The 21,909-nt window shown below is 34.9% G+C and overlaps 1 protein-coding gene and 1 non-coding gene across 2 annotated transcripts in view; one reads left to right on the forward strand and one right to left on the reverse strand.

Moving 5' to 3' along the window:
• DPYD (dihydropyrimidine dehydrogenase) overlaps positions 1 to 21,909 on the reverse strand; it is a 1,041,936-nt gene that overhangs the window by 794,857 nt on the left and 225,170 nt on the right. The window lies entirely within an intron of this gene.
• LOC130457658 (U6 spliceosomal RNA) lies at positions 18,443 to 18,549 on the forward strand. The gene has a single exon (XR_008916950.1). It is a non-coding gene; the product is annotated as a U6 spliceosomal RNA (small nuclear RNA).

Genomic DNA, 21,909 nt, shown 5'->3' on the forward strand with positions numbered 1-21,909 from the left:
GTAAAATGATAGTAATAGCTGTGTTCAAGTATTAGAAGTGCTGTCAGAAAAATGAAGAATTATATTTGTTCAGGTCTATCCCAGAGGGCAGACCCAGAGAAGTGTATGGGTGTGACAGAGAGGCAAAATAAGGGGAAAAAAATTTCATCTTGATGGAAATCTTAAAGCAAAGGCCAAATTTTGTAGAGCTTGGTCTTGTTCAGGTGCAGATGAATACTAAACTAGATCAACTTTCAGATACCTTTTTATGCTTGGATTTCCTCACTGAGTATGACTGAATTTCACATATATTACAACTCACATGTGGGGATCCTGGGTTAATTAACATTTTCATGTCTTATCAACTGATTTCAAATATCAGGCTTTCTGCTACGTGTCGTAGAAAAGAAGCCCTTGCCATATAGTTAGGTATAGTTAGATATTGTAGAAAAGGGAGTATGAAGCACAGCAACTCCACCCTGAAACTCCTAATTCAACATATCCTAGCAAGAAACAATACCAGACTTATTGACCCCTGTCCTGACTGTGACCACTTCATTGGGTTCAGATACCTTGATGTTTCTTGATAAACTAAGTGCCCCATCTCTCTAATCCCTGACACAACAGAAAGGGAGGCAACCACTGTTAGGACTTCAGATTTGCAGGCAACCAAAGAAAATTATTATGCAGAAGTGGATAAGAAGATTAAGGAAGAAAACCCTGCAGTCATCATAGCAGTGGATTGTGAATATCCCAACTTCACCAAGACCTTTGAAGAAATTTAATATCAACAAATGTAGGATCTTGGACTTGGGCTAAAGAAGAATTAAATTTGAAATCTGTTTAAGAAAGTTGGCTCAAATCAAGCCATTCTCCAATTGAAAAATGGGTAAGGGATTTGAATAGGCAATTTTCTATCAAAGAAATCAAAACCATTAATAAGCACATGAAAAAGTGTTCTAAATCTCTGATAATCAGAGAGATGCAAATTAAAACAACTCTGAGGTATTACCTCACACCTAGCAGATTGGCTAACATGACAGCAAAGGAAAGTAATGAATGCTGGAGGAGATGCTGCAAAGTCATGACATTAATGCATTGCTGGTGGAGTTGTGAATTGATCCAACCATTCTGGAGGGCAATTTGGAACTATGCCCAAAGGGTGATAAAAGACTGCCTGCCCTTTGATCCAGCCATAGCACTGCTGGGCTTGTACCCCAAAGAGATAATAAGGAAAAAGACTTGTACAAGAATATTCATAGCTGTTCTCTTTGTGGTGGCAAAAAATTGGAAAATGAGGGGATGCCCTTCAATTGGGGAATGGCTGAACAAATTGTGGTATATGTTGGTGATGGAATACTATTGTGCTAAAAGGAAAAATAAAGTGGAGGAATTCCATGGAGACTGGAATGACCTCCAGGAAGTGATGCAGAGTGAAGGGAGCAGAACCAGGAGAACATTGTACACAGAGACTGATACACTGTGGTACAATCGAATGTAATGGACTTCTCTATTAATGCCATTGCAGTTACCCTGAACAACCTGGAGGGATCTATGAGAAAGAACACTATCCACATTCAGAGGAAAAACTGTAGGAGTAAAAACACCAAAGAAAAACAATTGCTGGATTACATGGGTCGAGGGGATATGACTGGGGATATAGACTCTAAATGATCATCCTAGTGCAAACATCAACAACATGGAAATAGGTTCTGATCAAGGACACATGTAAAACCCAGTGGAATTGGGTGTTGGCTATGGGAGGGGTGGGAGGAGGGGAGGAATATAAAATGATTTTTGTAACCAAGTAATAATGTTTGAAATTGACCAAATAAAAAAATAATGTTAAAAATATAAAAAAAGAAAGCTAGCCCATGTTTTCAACCCTGCATCATCTCTGATTCCTCATGACTATCTTTTTTTAAAAAAGTGTTTGATTTATTTAAAAAAATATTTCCCAATTACATTGTTAAACATTGAAACTTCATTTTAAATATGAGTTCCGTGTTCTCTCCCACCTTTCCAATCCCTCTCCCAACCTCTTGAGAAGGCAAGAAATATATCATTTATACACATAATGTCAAAGTGAGTCATTTCTATGTTAGCCATGTTACAAAAGAAAACATAGACATACAAATCCAAGAAAAATAAAGTGGAAAACATATGCTTCAGTATTCATTAGGAGTTCCTCATGGTCATTTTCTTTTCTTTTTTTTAAACCCTTATCTTCCATCTTGGAATCAATATTGTGTATTGGTTCCAAGGCAAAAGAGTGGTAAAGGCTAGGAAATGAGGGTTAAGTAACTTGCCCAGGATCACAAAGATGGGAAGTGTCTGAGACCAGATTTGAACTTAGGATCTCCCATCTCTAGGCCTGGCTCTCAATCCACTAAGCTACACAGCTGCCCCCCAAAGGCCATTTTCAATGAAGTACACTCTCAATAAAAGAGAATTGATTTGCCAACAAGCTCTGTTTTAATTTTCCATTCTGATGAAACACTGGGGACAGCCTTCAATAGTGCTTCAGACTTGGAGTGAGAAGGTTCTGGTTTCAAAACCTGCCTAAGGTACTGACTAGCTATGAGACCATGGCTTTCTCTCATTCTGCCAGAATTGGTTGGCTTTGTCTCCAACTGTTGGCAGAATGTATTCAAATAGGAGAAAACCCCTCTTTAAAACTGACATATGAAAAGATAGGTAATGGACTTGATTAATCTCCCTTTATTCTACTATGTTCAACCCATTCCTTTTCTAATTTTCCTTCAGTGAGAAGATTCTGAGAAATCAGTAGAACTAAAAATAAGACTTATATATTAGAAAGAATCAGTGAGTTGTTATTCTTCCTTTTGCTCAATGGTCATTAAAGGTTGCTTTGGATCATAGGTACATGGCAAAGAAAACATGACCCCTTCTAGGGTGCTAAAGAAGAAATTTCCTTACTAGTGCTTCAGAAAGGCATTGGCTGATGTAACCACGATCATAGGACAACTATGGGTGATCTGATTTGTAGTTTATGAACGCAAGTTTATTAAGTGACTGTCACAGTGAGGGTGAGAGTATAGATTTTCCTGAAAAAAAAGTGTCAAGTTCCTCATTTCCAACCTTCTAAAATAGATCATGGTAAAATTTCTTGGGTAATAGGATATCAGAATCTAGCCTATTAACTCCATGAATTTTTAACTTTGGTTCCATGAATTTGTTTTGGTTTTAATAAATTTTTAATATATTTGGGTTTCCATTTCAACCTTGTATATTTTATGCATTTAAAATCATTTTTCTGAGAAAAAGATTCAGACCTCATCAGACTGCCAATAAATTCCATTATGCCAAAATATAATTAATAACTTCTAGTGTAATAAGAAGTATATTTACTAGGAATCACTAGGCTTCAGATTCAAATTGCTCCTTAAACACTTAATAGCTATGTAGCACTAGATGTCATTTAATTTTTGAGTAACCTTTTTCTCATCTGGAAATGGTAAACTCAGATTAGATGATATCTACATTTTCTTCCGGCTTTAAATATGTAATCTTGTTTATTGCATGGAAATCTTATGTAGGAAATTAAGAACTATAAGATGCATTCCATTCCTTCAAGGACCTTAAAAATCTAGGTTAAGAAAATATAGCAGATCTCTTTCCCTCTCTCTCTTTCTCTCTTTGTCTCTGTCTCTCTGTTTCTCTGTCTCTACACACACACACACACACACACACACACACACACACACACACACACACACACACAGAGCTATCATTCACTATTGGTCATTATACAATATTTTTAAAATGAGATAAAATTTGTTCTCCTTGTTCTGCTTAATTCCCTTTGCGTAAAATGTTAGAAAATATTATTAGAAAATATTGAAATAAGCAGAGTTCCTTAAAATGATAAAGGACATCTAAAACCATCATCAAGCATTATCTTTAATATGGATAAACTAAAATACTTTCCAATAAGATTAGGGATAAATCAAGGATGCCCATTATCATCATTACTATATACTATTATATTGGAATTATTAGCTATGATCACTTGTAGGACTTTTGGCCAAAATCAAGTGTGGAATACTACCTATTACAATACAAGAAGAAAATGAAATTGAAGGAATTATGTAGTCAATGAGGAAACAAAGCTATCACTTTTTTCAAGTATTATGATGGTATACCTAGAGAATTGTAAAGAATCAACAAAAACTAATAGAAAAAATTAACAAAGTTAGCAGAGTCATGGGAAACTAAACAATTAATTACAGCAGCAAGAGACAGAAAAAGAAATTCCATTCAAAACATTATAAAATACTCAGGGGTATACCTATAAAAACAAACCCAGCAACTGTATGAACACAATTACAAAGCATTCTTCACACTAAGTCACTTAAACTATTGGAAAAACATTAATTGTTCATGGACAGGCTGAACCAATACAATAAAAAATGACAATCCTACTTACATTAATTTGCTGATTCTGTGCCATGTCAATGAAACTACCCAAAAATTATTTCATAGAGCTAAAGATAATAATAAATGGATTTAAAGCGCAAAAGGCCAAGAATATCAAGAAAATCAATGAAAAAAATTATGAAGAACATAGACCTAGCAGTACCAGATTTCAAACTACAAGTGATAATCATCAAAACAATCTGATACCAGCTAAGAAACAGATTAGAGGATCAATGGAATAGGCTAGGTAACCAAAACACAGTAGTCAATGCCCATAGTGTATTAAACATAGTGTTTAATAAACCCAAAGATGCAAACTTTGGGGGAAAGAAGTCACTTTTGACAAACCTGCTAGGACACAGAGAGCTATAGAACTGTGTATACTCTTAGATGCAGCAATACCCTTGCTGTTTGCCAAGAAGATTGGGAAGAAAGGAAAATAATGCATATATTTAAAATATTTACAGTAGCTCTCTTTATAGTGGCAAATAACTGAAAATTGAGGAGATGCCCACCATTTGGGGAATGATTAAACAAAGTATGGTATTTGATTGTGATAGAATACAACTGAGTCATAAGAAATATTGATTAGTTTAATTTAAAAAAACTGGAAAAGAACTACATGTGATAATGAAGAGCGAAAAGAGTAAAACTAAGAGAATATTATACACAACTAAAGGCTGTCAAAAGCTGTTTCTACATGTAAATGAAAAATATTTTTAATTAAAAAATAAATGATGAGAGGGGTTGTTTCAGAAAAATATGGCAAGAACTAAGTGAAATTAGGCAAAATGGCAATAAGAACCAGATTAATGTGCAAAGTAGGAGCAAAGTTGTAATGATAATTCATTGTGAAAGACTTGACTACTCTGATCAAGAAAACAACCCAAGACAATTCCAGAAGTTTCATGATAAAAAAAAATATTATCCACTTCTAGAGAGAGAACTGATGACCTTTAAATGCAAGTTGAAGGATACTTTTCTCACTTTTTTGCTTTTTTGTGATATGGCTAATGAAGAAATATGTTTTGTATAATCTCACATGTATAATATATATCATATTGCTTCCTGCCTCAGAAGTGTTGGAAGGTTGGAATGGAAGGAAAGAACTTAGAATTTAAATTTCAAAAAGAAATGAATGGTTAAAAATGTTATTTTTAAATAAAGAAGCTTATTCAAAGTTCAAGTGAAAAAGGTTAGCCTGAGGCAGAATAGCCATTTGAGGAGAGAAAAGAGGACAAAATGAGAAATGTTGTGAAGATATAAATGATTTGACAAACAATTGGATAGATGAGATAAATGAGAGTAAAAGATGGTTATACTGAATATGCGACTCTGAATAACTTGAAGAAAAGTAGTCCTCTCAACTAATTGTTTCAGAGAAGTTTGGAAGAATGAATGGTCTTGGGGATGGGAGAAGAGAGATAGGAGAAGATAATGAATTCTGTTTTGCATATGATAGACTTAAAATGCCTAAATGTCAAGCAGTTTAAGTAGTCTAAAAGGCAATTATTGATATTTAGGAAAGAGAGAAGGACTGGACATATAAATCTGGGAATCATCTGAATAGAGGTGACAACTGACCCCATGAAAGCACCACAGAACAAAAAAAAGAGATCCCAGGACAAACTTTGGGAGACATCAGAAGTTAATGGGCATGACAAGAAGAATAACAAAACAGCCTGAGAAGGAGTCATAGAACAGAGAGGAGAAGGACAAGGAGAGAACAGAATTATGAAAATCAATATTTAAGATAGGATCAACAATGTCAAATGCCCTAGGAGCTCAAGAATGAGCAATACAAAATGATCATTATAGTTGGCAAATAAGAAATCAATTGTAATTTTGGTAAGGGGAATTGCATTTAAATGATGTGGTTGGCAACTATATTTTGGCTTTCCCTAGGTATTTAGCTGATACAGGTAAGTGGCACAGTACTTGACTTGGCAAAGTCAGAAAAATTCATCTTTCCAAGTTCAAATCTGGTCTCAGACACTCACTGTTAACTAACTGGGCAAGTTAGTTAATCTTGTGTGTCTCAGCTTTCTCTTTTCTAAAATGAGCTAAAGATGGAAATGAAAATCAATCCAATATCTTTGCAAAGAAAATGTCAAATGGAGTTATGAAGAGTTAGACATTTCTGAAAAGTTACTGGACAATTAGGAGTTTGGCCATGAAAGAAAAAATATAACATGATAGCTTCCCTATCATTCTAAAGACAAGACAATGTGATGCCATTGGTTCTGCTCAAAACAAAGAATCAACAAGAGTCATTGTCTGAGGCGGATTTTGAGCCCAATCCCTCTGAAGCTAAAGCCAGTACTCTTCTACTTTAACATGGTAAGGAAGACAAGGAAAGGTCTTTTACCAGATGGTAAAATGTAAACTAACCCTTGGAAGGAAGGAAGGGAACAGGATGAGGGAGGAAGGAAAGAAAAGGAGGAGGGGAGAGGGAAAGGGAGAGGTAAAGAAACAGAAACTGAAGGAATAATCCAGGTAAGGAGTACAACTGTTGAAAAGGTATTATGGGTTATGAGAATGTGTGTCATAAATGAAGAGCTCCAAGAAAGATCATTATATATGATATACAGAATATGTGGAGGAGAAAAATGATAGAATTTATATTTAATATCTTATATTACAAGTATCCTTTCCATATTGTGATTTCAGTATATCAGGGATTGGCATAAAAATTTAAATGGAATTTTTGGAGTTTTGAAGAAGTCACAGATAATATATAAAAACCAGCAAATGACACAGAAAAAGTATAGAAACTTATAAATGCATTAAATATATATATAGTATTATATGGTAGCTTTTGACCTTTTCATACACATGAATATATATCATTTCTTTTTTAATGTTAAAATGTGCAAAAATTTAAAGTTTGTGAAAAGAATGCAAAAGTGAGAGGATGGCATATAAATGCTAGAAATGTTAACATTGACATATATATAGCCTATGACCAAATACTTAACCCAAAGAAAAAGGGAAAAAAATCATGCTTCTATGTTAACAAAGGCAAAGTGAAAACATTTTGAGTAGATTTTCCAGGAACTGGAGGCTCCGTGCTCCTAACCCTCATAATGTGGAAAGAATAACTGTATTTCTATTTCTGAAGTTCTCTCTTTGAAGCTCAGACTCACCTCTCATTCCTTTCTTTCTAGGGAATTCAGAGAAATGGCCTGCTCAGGAGAATCTTTCAATGTAGACAGATGAAAAAGAGATATCATGAGGTTGTACCTAGAAAAATAGCTCAGGGCAAATGTGTTTGAACAGAATTCCTCATTTTTCTCATTAAGAATCATTAAAGAGGGACACATATACAGTCAAGAGAAGAAAAATATTTCCATCCCCACCCTCCACATTGGGGACATAGAACTAGAAACATGACTATCTGTCATCATTCAGGGCATGGGGATATTTCAAAATTGTTGATGGATATTCAAGGGAAGGGTTGAATAATGAGCTCCCAAAAATTTTAGTTAAGGAACTGTGGAATGGGATTTACTGATCTTTGATCATCAAGAGAGATCATTGACTAATTAATTTATTGGTTAATGCTAGCTTATTCAATCAATTGATTTTCTTACCTAGAAGACAGACTCAGAATTTTTAATTATTAAAATGTAAGAATATTGGAAGAGAAGAATGGGGACATGTTGTTAAGACCTTCAAAAACCAACAGATGATTTTCTAAATGATCTTGGACGTAATAGAGAACAAATGGAGTTTATTGAGAAGGGGTGATGTTGTCATACCTGTACTTTAGGAAAATCATTTTTAGAGCTAAGTGCAGAATGAATTGAAGAAAAGAGAACAAAAAAGCAATAATGAAAAATAAAAGCAAATTCTATAGAATTAAATCATTCATCTCAAAGACAGTATATGACAACAAAATTTAAAGATCATAGTTTTTCCAGAAGAACATAACAAGTTACAAAGTGCATTCAATAGAAATGGAATGTATTGTCTCCTTTATGTGGTTTATAATTAAAAAACCATCTTTTTTTTAATAAAGGTTAAGTTATAACTCAATTATCTTCTCATCAGTTAGCTCCTAAATGTTTGAGAACCATTCTAAACCAAAATGAAAATATTTGTGGAATGAAGGATGAGAAATTTAGAATAATTTTCCAAAATTTTCTAAGTGGCATTAGCAAATTATGCATTATGTTGTTACATTAAAATAAATAAACTTAGAAAAGTTATTGTAAGAAACAAAAGGTTACAAGTATTTTGAAAACAAAGGGAATAGATATAGGAATTATTTGATATAATGAATTATATAAAGTCACTGATAAGGAAATTTTTATATCAAGTTATGTTAGAAGTTCTTATGTGAAAATTTCTTATAAGAAGAGTTGTTATATCAGGAATTCTTAATCTTTTTTGTGTGTGATATCCCTTTGGCTGTATAGGAAATACAAAAAAAAATTTGTTGCCATACCTTGCATCATTCTTATTGTAAACAAAACCTGATAACAAAAGCAAATGAAAGGCTACATGGAAGGCTGGGTCAGAGTTCTCCTTTGGAGAACTAAATAAAGAAAAGACTGACAACATCAGTTTCATTCATTCGGCATTTAAAGGAAAAAAAAACGATAACAACTTCATGGGATATTTAATCACCTCACCTTTCTACACATATAAATATAGGAGAAAAAAATACCAAAAAAATATTTGCAACCCAGGTTATAGAGTTATTCTCTGCAAATGGTGATATTCTCTGTGTATTCTCTTGTTTAGAAATGGCCTTATGCTAATTATATAGAGCTCTAAAACATTACAGAGCCTATTAAATAAGATCTATAATAAATTAAGGACATATGGGCTAATTATCTACACAATAAAAACCATGTATTAAGAAAGTCTATTTTCTAACTTATAATTGGATGTAAAATCTGCAGAGCTAGTCCAAAGAGAGAGTGTATATATGAACATATACCCATATACAAATAAATAAATGTGTACTAGGCAGTACAATGGATAGAGTGATAGAATGGGAGTCTTCATGACTTCATGAGTTCAAAATCTGCTGCATTTCCTGGCTCTGTAAACTTGGGAAAATCATTTAACCTGTCTTTTCCTCAATGAGGATAATAATACCACCTTCCTTCCAGGGTGTTTTTTTTAGGATTAAATAATATAATTATAATTTGCTTTGCAAACCTTAAAGCACTCTATAAATGTTACCTCTAATTATTTGTGTTTTTGTATATGTATATTTTTAGATATTTGAATATATATTTACACCTATATATTATAATATAATATAGTAATATCTTAAATATATAGTTGAAATAGACAATGGGCTGTGCCAAGGATTGAGCAGGTAGAAGAAAGTGGGTTGAATTATTTTAAATAAAATTCAATGTTTTTTTAAAGATTAAACTTCTCTTTGAAATACTATTTTTAAATTTTTTTTTAATACCAATGTGCTACTAGTAATGATGTATGACTGAGATTCATAGAAAACTACAATATCTGCAGAAGTGGAGTTGAAAATCATCCAGAGAACAATGGAGAGTCACAAGGAGTACATGAGCAAACCACAATAAATTATAAAAAGGTAATTATGAAGGGGAAACATGGTAAAAAAAATAAAGAAAAAGTCTGAAAAAAATGAAGAAAGACTACTTGGGTCCAAGATCATGCAGAGGGATGCTTGAATGCAATATTTTCTAATGATCATCCTATTCATTGAAATAAATCTTCATTTTTCTCATCAGTGGAAAAAAAAACACAATGAATCTTTTACGAAAGTGTTCTTTAGCATTATCACATCTATGGCAAATTAAAGTTTGAGGCTAGGTTGTTTCTGTGTATGTTTATAAAAACTTTGTTTATGATGTCATTGTTCAGCAAATTCTTACTTTCAATCTGGCCTTGGAGGTTGTGGAGGCATTGACTGATTCGGGTACTGATAGCAGAGCTCATGGGCCATCCTTCTGCATTCATAATTGTTTTATTGGCCTTCTAGGTTTTGGCACACGTACACATTCAAAACCTTTAGCAGCCTTTGACATATTTGACTGTTATCTGGATGAAGTGCTTGTAGTGGGCAATTTCTCATAATAGTCTAAAGATGATACACACATGGTAACCTTGGAAGGTAGCTGCTATTTCAGGGGGAGCAGGCAGCCCTATGGTGGTGCTAATAATTATTCTGACACTGACCTTGGAGAGAGTACTATTACCTTAGTGTGGTCCTTAAAGCTGGCCCCCCTGAGGTAAGTAATGAATTCTTTTAATGGACCTCAGTGCATTGAATTATGCATATATTTTCAGGAAAACATCTATTAAGGAAAGCAATGTACACCTGGACTGACACTTTCTGCAAATGAAAAGCCATTATGTAAATAGAATATCAGCACAGAGCAAAATCAAAACCTTTGAAATCCTTAATAAAAATAGATTTTTATTTTATTTTCTCTCAAAGAATTTAGGCTAGAGTAATCACTAAATGCATCTATATGTCACTCTAGCTAAAGAAAAAATAATGATATTTATCTGGATTATGAAAGGGCTCTATTGTTCTTCTGTAAAATATATATTTTTACTCTCATCATCTGATGATCTAAATTTCTTCAAAACATTCAACTCCTCAAAGTATAATGAACAAGCATTTCCAAATATCAATACAAACAATAGTGCATTCTTTTAAAAAAAAACATTAGGGGAAAATATATTAAGCTTTATGAATCTTGCTATAAAATATATTGAGAGTAATCTATAAATTCACTTTTTTAGCCTGCTTCTAAAGAACTCAAAGAAGTCAATTTAGTAGGAAATATTTTAAAAAGAAAATCAAAACATTATATGATGTTAACTAGGGAGTAAATGAGATGAACAGGAAAAGGCCACTTATATAGGGACAGTGTGAATGGTTAGCCTGTGTGTTCAACTGATAACTACACAAAGTCAAGGAAAGAGATCTATGAAATATCTCCCAATATATCTCTCCACCCTTCTTATATCTCCCTCTCAATAAAGGAGAGGAGAATGTGGACAAGATCCTCAGAGGAAAGTATACAACATTGGAGAGACTGTTAGAAAGGATATTAAATATAAAATGGAAATCTGAGAACAACCAGTTGGGTTGTTTTGAAAAACTGATTAAATGTTTTATTCCATGATGTTCAGCTCCTCATAATTAAGATCAGATCCCTGTTGGTGGAAAGGTAACCCAATAAATTTCTATATAACAAGTTCTAATCTCTATATGCATCTACAAGAGCACATAGATGTAGTAGTGGTGGTAGTCTCTTGGTGACCGAGAATGACGATTGTCTTTGAGTAGTTTCATCTACGGTGTACCCTCATGTGGCTTTGAAGTCCAAAGTCTGAGGCGCAGAGTGTGTGGCACACAGGGCATGGGGCGCCAGTTGTTACAGGAGGTGCGGTTGTGGCCTGGTGTCGGTGTTCACGCGCAGCGGCAAGATGTCAACGTCGCTCATCTTCAAAGATGGCGGCTGCATGGTTAATGTGGGTTCACCAGCTGCTTCTGTCGAAGGCAGCGAGTTCTAGTTGCTTTGGTGTTATGCCAGCCCACTTCAAGTTGGACTTTAGCTGATCCTTGAATCTTTTCTTTGGTCGGCCTTGTTTCCTGAGTCCAGCTGTCAGTTCACCGTAGAATACCTGTCTTGGTATTCGCTGTGGGTCCATGCGGATGACGTGTCCAGACCATCGTAGCTGGGTTTGGAGGACCATGACTTCAATGCTGGTGGAGTTGGCTCTGTCGAGGACTTCCTGGTTGGTGATTCGGTACTGCCATCAGATCCTCATGATTGACCAGAGAGAGCATTGGTGGAATTGCTCCAACTGCTTCATGTGCTTCCGGTACAGTGTCCATGTCTCACAACCGCACAGGAGCAAGCTGAGGACCACTGTGTTATACACTTTGAGCTTCGTCGCAGTGCTTACACCTCTGTGTTGGAGGACTTTGGAGCGCAGCCGCCTGAGTGCCTGGCTGGCCTTTTGGATCCTGGCATTAATCTCGTGGTCTAGGGACCCGTCGTTGGCGATGATGCTGCCCAGGTACTTGAAGGTGTTGACATTAGAAAGCTGCGTGCCGTCGATTGTAATGCACAACTGGTTAGTTGGCCTCCCTGGTGCAGGTTGGAATAGCACCTCTGTTTTGCTGAGGCTGATAGTCAGGCCAAACAGTTTTGTTGCGGTGGAGAACCTGTCCACAATGGTTTGGAGATGATTTTCTTGGTGGTCCATGAGAGCACAGTCATCTGCAAAGAGAGCTTCCAGCATGAGTCTCTCTGTTGTCTTTGTTTTTGCAGTCAGGTGGCGAAGGTTGAATAGTGAGCCATCCAGTCTGTATTTGATGTAGACGCCCAGGTCTAGATCCATCACAGCATGTCGTAATACTTGGGTGAAAAATAGGTTGAATAGTACCAGAGCAAGGACACAGCTTTGTTTCACGCCATTGGAGATGTTGAAGCGATCGGAAGTCTCTCCACCAGATAGGACTTCCCCTGACATGTCAACATGAAAGAGCTGGATCAGTTTGACGAATTTTGCTGGGCAACCGAGCTTGCTGAGGATCACCCACAATGTGTCCCTGTTTACTGTGTCGAACGCCTTCATCAGGTCTATGAAGACAATGTAGAGACTCAGGTTCTGCTCAAGGCATTTTTCCTGCATTTTCCTCACTGTGAAGACCATATCAATGGTGCTGCGATCTGGTCGGAAGCCACATTGTGATTCAGGCAGGTTCTGCTCTGAAACAGATGACAGGAGTCTGTTGAGTATAACACGGGCGAGGATCTTTCCAGCAGTGGAGAGTAGTGAGATGCCTCTGTAGTTGTCACAGGCTGCTCGTGAGCCTTTGTTCTTGTATAGGGCTACGATGGAGGCATCTCTGAGTTCTGGGGGCATGTCTTCCTCTTCCCATATGCTGGTCAGCACTATGTGGAATGACTGGAGCGCCTTTCCATTTAAGGTCTTATACACCTCGGTCGGGATCCCGTCTTTACCGGGTGCCTTGCCTGCACTCATTTGTTTAATGGCTTTTTGGACTTCCTCTATTGAAGGAGGGACATCAAGTTGTTCAATGGAGTGGTTTTGGGGGATCTGGTCAAGGGCGCTTTGGTCGACTGAAGAGGGTCGGTTGAGAAGCTGACTGAAGTGTTCTTTCCACCTGTTGCTGATGCCTTTTTTATCTTTTATGAGAGTGGCACCATCAGAGGATAGCAAGGGAGTGGTGGTGGGTTTTAATGGCCCATAGACAGTCTTAAGGGCACTGAAAAATTGTTTGTAGTTTTTCATGTCAGCAAAGCGCTGGATTTCTTCTGCCTTTTTTTCCCACCATCAATCTTGCATCTTCCTGATCTCACACTGCACCGTGGCTTGGAGAGACTTGAATCTGTCCTTTTTAGGAGCAGAGTTTGGGTTCTTTTGCCACTCCATAAAGGCTTTGTTCTTTAGACATATATACACACATACATTATACATACTCACATAAACATGTGTATGTATATGGTAGTCCCCAAAAGAGTAACAGATAAGATCATCATTATCATAGATTTAATGAAGCATTAGTCTGCGTAAATTCCTGTAATTTATACTATGTATAATGTGCAGTGAATTATTCCCTTGATATCTCCAGGAAAGAAAGCACGCCTGCATGAAAACATGATAACAATAATGATAATAAAATAATTAATTATATATGATATTGAGTTATATTGATTAATTATGAAGCATCTCAAACATCTCCATCTCATGGCATCTTTTTCTGATGACATTCAATTTTATTTAATTTTATAAATTTAAGATTCTTAACATATACCAAAGGAATAATAAGGAATAAGGCTTGGAATTTGAATCCAGAGACCATATGTATCAATGAATGAAGGCAAAAAATTACAAAACTTGTGATGTCCTCAAAGCAAAACAGACTGAACATATATATATATATATATGTATATATATATATATATAATTATCAAAGAGAAGTCAATCATTAAATAAGAGATTAAGTGAGGTTAAACAAAAGTCTCAGATTTCAACATTAAATCAATCCATTAAGGTACCTGATGAAATTTTTAATGTATAAATACTACCATTTATTAATAGTGATTAATTTACAAAATGTTAAACTCTTTGAAAGAAGAAAAGGAATGAGATTTCCTGAAAGGATCAGTTCTGCCCACTGGGTTTTGTGGATAAAATCATAGTCTCGTGGTGAGTTTAGAAATGCAAGAATCCAATCTAAACTAGTGGTGGAAGAACTCTGTCTAAGCATCCTTTAAAATGAAATTGCTCTTAGGATAGGAAGTAAAGAGTCTTAGGTATCTCTTAATCTCCCTTTCTGTGTCCTGGTCTCTTTATCTAAGTCTTTTTGTATTTGTGTTTCCTTTTCCCTCCACAATAATTCAACAGGAGTCAAGGCATCCAGTTGATAGCAGATAGGCAATCTGAAGGCAAATATTTGCTGACAGGACACCCTTTTTTTTTTATCAAAAAGAGGAACATTGTAGACACATGAGGGAAACAGATGCAGAAGAATAAGACACAAGTAAGGAAGTAGCTTCAAGGAATGAGACCTCATAAACATGAAAAGAATTCTGGCTATAGACATCACAAAGACATTAAACTTTGAAACACAAGCAAAGGTTTCATATAAAGAGAAAGTCAGGAAGATACTATTAAGGAGGAAAAATAGAGGAAGTTGTGTTCTATCTCCATCATTTGTGTTCTCTTTGTGTATGCCTCAATTTCTTTGCATTTCATGTTTGAGCTCATTGTACTTAAGAATGTTATGTATGCAAGTGATTTCATTTTAGGGGGATATATAAGGCAACAAGGTGGCAGAGTAGATAGAATGATAGGGGACCTGGGGACACCTGAGTTCAAATCCAACCTCAGACACTAGCTGTATTACCATGGGCAAATCACTGCACCCGGTTTGCCTCAGTTCTCTTAACACTAAAATGAATTGGAGAAGGTAATGGAAAACCATTATGGTATCTTGGTGAGAAAAGCCCAAATGGGGTCATGAAGAGGCAGACATGACTGAAATGATTGTACAATCTGTAACTACTGTTTTTGCACTGCCTTCTTTGTTAAGTTTTTTTTTTTTTTTAATAGCCAAGTCAGGCTGATTGTCAATGGGAAGTACAATCCTCGGGGCTCTTAAGTGATAATAATGAGGGGAAAAAGTACCTCAGGGTTTCCTATAGCTAGAATACTGAAAATAGTACTCAGCTGCTCTTTGAGAACCTAGTCAAACCTGAAACTCTGAGTAGGAGTGGGAAAAGAAACCCATGAGGAGATTTCTACAATGACATCAAAGTTAAGCTGGAAAAAAACATGTTTAAAGGAAATAATACTTATACAATATCACATTTAATGCCCACATTTGGCGCTTTTAAAAGAATGATAACACAACAGAAAAAGTATCCTGAAAAATAAGCAATATTAGTGAAATATGTCATCATCCTAAAACAACTTTAGAAAGATTAGTATGTCCTTCCAAAAAAGAAAGTGATTGAAATTCTTAGAGAATATGATACCCAGGTCATAAAACGAAAGAAATATTTTTGGAACAAGAATATATCTCTTCCCTGGGAAATAGTAAAAGCTGATAAGATGACATATGCCATTGTATTGTTAACCCAGAGTCATTGGAACTCCAAATGAAGCTTGTGAAATGGTTAAGATGCGAGAATGGAATCAAAAGACCATTCGTGGGTAACATCTACTTAAAATCAGAAAACAATTCTAATGAATTATTGAATTGTGTGGGTTTGTTTTTCTGGTTTTAGGAATAGAATTTTAAAGGCAATTCAAAACCAGGTCACTGCCACCAGAAATTATATAAGGGCTATCTTTAAAGATCTTCGACTTAACAGTGGAAACTGCATTTATCTCAAAAAAAGCTGTAAAAATGTAAAATGTGCCAAATACTTCGAAAAATATAGTCTAGTGCCTATAGTTATACAACACAAACTATCTGTCATGGTCAGTAAATAGAGGTCTCAAAATATCCTTAAGAACTAGACCAATCAACTGTATTATAAGTTAATTGTTATTACAGAATGAAATATTGGTCACAATCCCTTAAGCACAAAACTTAAGCACGGTGGTTTTTTTTCTTAGATGTTACATATTAAATATTCATAGCCTATCATCTACATGAAATTAAAGGCTTTTAAATACAGAGAACTAACAGAAGAAATGAAAAGCATATGGGGACAGAATAAAGTACACAACATCTTTGTAAGCCAGCATCCTACTACTGGTAAGGAGGATGCTTTCAGTACACCAAAAGAAGTTGACCTTATAAATTAAGAAACCAAAATTTGGTTGCTTATTAGTAACATATAAATAAGTAATATACTTCAACTAAGGCTGCAGATAAATATGAATAGTTATTTTTGAGGTGGCAAAGAATTGTAATCTGAAGTGGTGCTTGTAAATTGGAGAATGACTGAGCATTTTATAATATATAAATATGATATAATATTTAAGAAATGATGAAAGAGATTTTTTCCAAGAAAAGCCTGATAAGATCTTAGCATGAACTAAAACAGAATGAACAGAAATAGAAGGATTTATAAAATTATAATAAAATATTTTGCAAAAGATGTCTTTTGATTCAAATTTTATCCTAAAATGCTGTATAACTTTTTAAATGTCATCTTCTTTGCTGAAAAATAATATTTCCAAATTAACTCTTCTAGGCCATTACTATTCCATGTTAAGTCTAATTTATTCAGTGACTAATATTTTAATTTTTTAAAATTCTTTTCAGTTTTTCTTTCCTTTAGTGGTCAGAGCTACATGGCCACAACTTTGTGCTAAGTCATGGAAAACAAAGCTGGTAGTCAAAGGGGATGGGACAGATATATTTTTTTAAATTTTGGTTTCACTATCTATAGCTGGTTGAAATCTCCAGTCAGATGTATCAGGATTCATAGGGGACAGGAGGAAGACACTAGAATGAAAGCCCTCTTGATCCACGCCTGAACAGGGATCTTTCAAGCAGAAGCACAACTAAAACAAGATAGGCAGTACTAGAAAGAGCCAGAAAGAGGACCCATCCTGAGGTCTTTGGGCTATAGGGTAGCTAAGTCACCAGATGTTCTTGATTCTTCATTCTATATTCAATCGTCTGAAAAGTGGTGGAAGGATAGTTAGTGGAAAAAAAAGAGGAAGAAAGTAGGAGTTCTGGTAGTAATTGCTGGAGGATTCAGGCATTCTCATTGATATGGGGAAGTCACCCCTACTAGTCTCCAGATACCCAGGGTCCAGAAGTTGGACAACCCTATTAGAGACTGGAATATTAGGGACTCTATTAACACTGGAATATTGAACTGTGCTTGATTATATTAGATAACTCTATATACATACCTATTCATGAACTTGTTACATTTAGCAATGATTTTGTACTTGTTTTTCATTTTGTTTCCTTCACAAATCATTAACTCAATTAAAAATTTATCATTGACCTCTGAAGAGATACTGTACATTCACAGAATATATCACATTATTCAAGAACATCCAGTATATTCAATTTTAGTGATGGCTAGAATGTGTAGATGTATAGACTTTACTAATAGGAAGAGGTATTAGTAACTTAGGGAAGGTAGAGTTAGAGAATTTAGGAAAGGGAAATTCATGCCAACAAAGACATCTTGGAGGGACATTAGAATCACTTTATTTCCATGATATACTATCCTTGGCAAGGAATCATCCTGTTCAAGAGAGTTTTTCATTTTAGGTGAGTCTTAAATTACACCTCCTATAATGGAGGAGTGAAATATATGTATTTAAAAATCTATTAAATTGATAGCTACTTGTTTCCCTTCACACAACAAAACCAAGGCCATATTTTCATAGGGTATCTCACCTACTGTCTCATCCTTTTACTTTTCTAAAAAAAAGAGTGATTTAATTTTCAGAAAAAAAATTAAAATAAATTTGAAGTTTTATGGTTCAGGTTTAATTTGTTCATCTTTGCTTTTTGTGTAAACAAATTATTTGTTATGGAAAGTCATTGGTAGTGCTTGCTTCAGGAGCACATATACTAAAATTGAAATGATACAGAGAAGATTAACATGGCCCCTGCACAAGGATGGCATGCAAATTTGTGAAGTGTTCCAAGTTTTTCTATAAAGCAGGGTCATCAAAACAATATGGTACTGGCTAAGAGACAGAAAGGAGGATCAGTGGAATAGACTTGGGGTAAGTGACCTCAGCAAGACAGTCTATGATAAACCCAAAGATCCCAGCTTTTGGGATCAAAATCCACTATTTGATAAAAAACTGCTGGGAAAATTAGAAGGCAGTATGGGAGAGATTGGGGTTGGATCAACATCTCACACTCTACACCAAGATAAACTCAGAATGGGTGAATGACCTGAATATTAAGAAGGAAACTATAAGTAAATTAGGAGAAAACAGAATAGTATACATGTCAGATCTTTGGGAAAGGAAAGATTTTAAGACCAATCAAGAGTTAGAAAAAGTCACAAATTGTAAAGTGAATAATTTTAATTACATAAAATTAAAAAAGTTTTTTTTTAACAGACAAAACCAATGCAACCAAAATTAGAAGGGAAGCAACAAATTGGGAAACAATCTTCATAACAAAAACCTCTGACAAAGGTCTAATCATTCAATTTTATAAAGAGTTAAATCAATTGTACAAAAAATCAAGACATTCTCCAATTGATAAATGGACAAGGAACATGAATAGGCAATTTTCATTAAAGAAATCAAAACTATTAATAAGCAAGTGAAAAAGTGTCCTAAATCTCTTATAATCATAGAGATGCAAATCAAAACAACTCTGAGGTATCACCTCACACCTAGCAGATTGGCTAACATGACAGCAAAGGAAAGTAATGAATGCTGGAGGGGATGTGGCAAAGTTGGGACATTAATGCATTGCTGGTGGAGTTGTGAATTGATCCAACCATTCTGGAGGGCAATATGGAACTATGCCCAAAGGGTGCTAAAAGACTGTCTGCCCTTTGATCCAGCTATTGCACTGCTGGGTTTGTACCCCAAAGAGATCATAAGGGTAAAGACATGTACAAGAATATTCATAGCTGTGCTCTTTGTGGTGGCAAAAATTGGAAAATGAGGGGATGCCCTTCAATTGGGGAATGGCTGAAGAAAGTGTGGTATATGTTGTGATGGAATACTATTGTGCTCAAAGGAATAATAAAGTGGAGGAATTCCATGGAGACTGGAACAACCTCCAGGAAATGATGCAGAGTGAAAGGAGCAGAATCAGGAGAACATTGTACAGAGAGACTGATACACTATGGAAAAAATAGAATGAAATGGACTTCTCCATTAGTGGCAATGCAATGATCTTGAACAACTCAGAGGGATTTACAAGAAAGAATACTATTTACATTCAGAGGAGTAAAAACACCAAAGAAAAACAACTGCTTGAGTACATGGGTCAGGGGGATATGATTGGGGATATAGATTTTAAATGATCATCCCAGTACAAACACCAACAACATAGAAATGGGTTCTGATCAAGGACACATGTAATACCCAGTGGAATTGTGCATTGGCTATAGGAAGGATGGGTGGAGGGGAAGGAGGGAAAGAATATGATTCTTGTAAACAAAGAATAATGTTCTAAATTGACAAAATTAAATTTAAATTTAAAAATAAATTAAATTTAATTAAAAAAAAAGAAAATCATTATGTAAGCTCATACAATAGTAGTAATGTTGATAATACTAACATATTCAGAAAAACAAAAAGAGATTTAGCCTTGGTGCCATGAAGCCAGGGGGCCAATATCTGCTTCTGACACATACTCAACAAGGAATTTTATCTCAATGCTTTAGGCAGCTCCCTAATGCTCAAAATTTAGAGAAGGCAGTAGGCTCCATTGGGAGAGGGAGGGAATTTTCTTACTCAGCAGCTCCCACAGTTCCAGTATCTACTGGGATCTCCTAATGTTCCATGAACTAGTAAATAAAAGAATGCCCTTGGAGCAAAGAAGGGTTATGTTCATGTGTTACCAATGAAGGACACTAGTAGTTTTGACAAACTTAATGACTTCTGATTACTCACAGGCAATATTTTAAGACAATTACAGAGGTTTTTTTTGTTTTGTTTTTGCTTTGTTTTTATTTTTAGACATCTGTAGTTTCTGATACAAATGAAATATTATTCAGGTCTGAATAGTACGTTGGTCAAAATAGAAAGCTTGTATTTATGTGTCACAGTTTTATTTTAACTTGGTATTTCACAATTACTTAGTTGGATAATGGTTATTTGAAGGTAGATTGTTTTTCCCTTTTGATTTAAGATTTTTAAGACTGTCCAGTGAAAGAATAGTAGTATAAAAATTTCAAGAATGCTTCATGACATATTTGAATGCAAAAACTGTAAATATGGAGACCCCAAATATTATTCCTATTAAATGGAAGATGAAATTGAGAATCAGAGATATTAAGCAATTTTCTTAGAGTCACATAGGAAATATGAATTAAAGGATAATTTAAATGCTCAAATAATTTATTTTTACTATGGTCCATTGGCTTTCAATGAATAAGAATTATTCATATTGATAAATATAGCCACTTATGTAAAAAATCATATTTAAATTAGTCATTTAATAGCTATAGTAACTAATATTTATATAGTGTTTTAGTGTATTAAAAGATCTGTAATGATAAAAACTCCACTGACAAAATGATAAACCTCATGAAGTTATGATAAGGCTTGTATTCTACTTGAGCTATTTGATTACTGACTATGAGAGTTTGGTAATTCAGTTCACCATTCTGGGGTTTACTTATTTGTAAAATGAAGATGAATAAGAAAAATCTACACATGTGTCAAGGGCATACTTGACAAAGAATTTTTTTAATAAGAAAGAAGTCAAATTTAGGCAAGAGATTTTCCATGGTAAATCACATCTTTGGCATCACACAACTAATTGAAAAGGGAGAAATTAAGAGATTTCTTAGTGCCCTTATAATGGATTTGTTGGCATTATTATAAATCATCTCTATGCAGATGATTTCAAAAAAGCTTTGTTCAGGTATTCAGGCCTAACCTGTTTCTTGACCTCCAGTTCCAGACATCTTAAACTAAATATGTTGAAAATTGAACTCATTATCTCCCCTTCCCTCTTTCTAATTTCCTTACTACTATCAAATATACCTTTGTAAATCTTCGAGATTTACAACCTATACATGTCATCCTCAACTCCTCACACAAAATCAGTTTTCAATTCCTACATTGATTGCTTCTGTTGTACATATCCCCCTTTACTCTTCACTCCAGGCTATCCACCATTCAGTCATTTATTTAATCTTAAAAAGTACAAGTATACACACACAGAGAGACAACACAATCAAGCATGCACATGTAAACGCACCACCCTTTATTCAGTAAGCTCCAAAAACTCAATACAATATCTTCTTTTGCGCTCTAAAGTCTTCATAACCTTCTTACTTCCTAACTTTCTGGTGTTCTTACAACTTACTC

The sequence above is a fragment of the Monodelphis domestica genome, chromosome 2 (assembly GCF_027887165.1).
Source record: "Monodelphis domestica isolate mMonDom1 chromosome 2, mMonDom1.pri, whole genome shotgun sequence".
NCBI lineage: Eukaryota > Metazoa > Chordata > Mammalia > Didelphimorphia > Didelphidae > Monodelphis > Monodelphis domestica.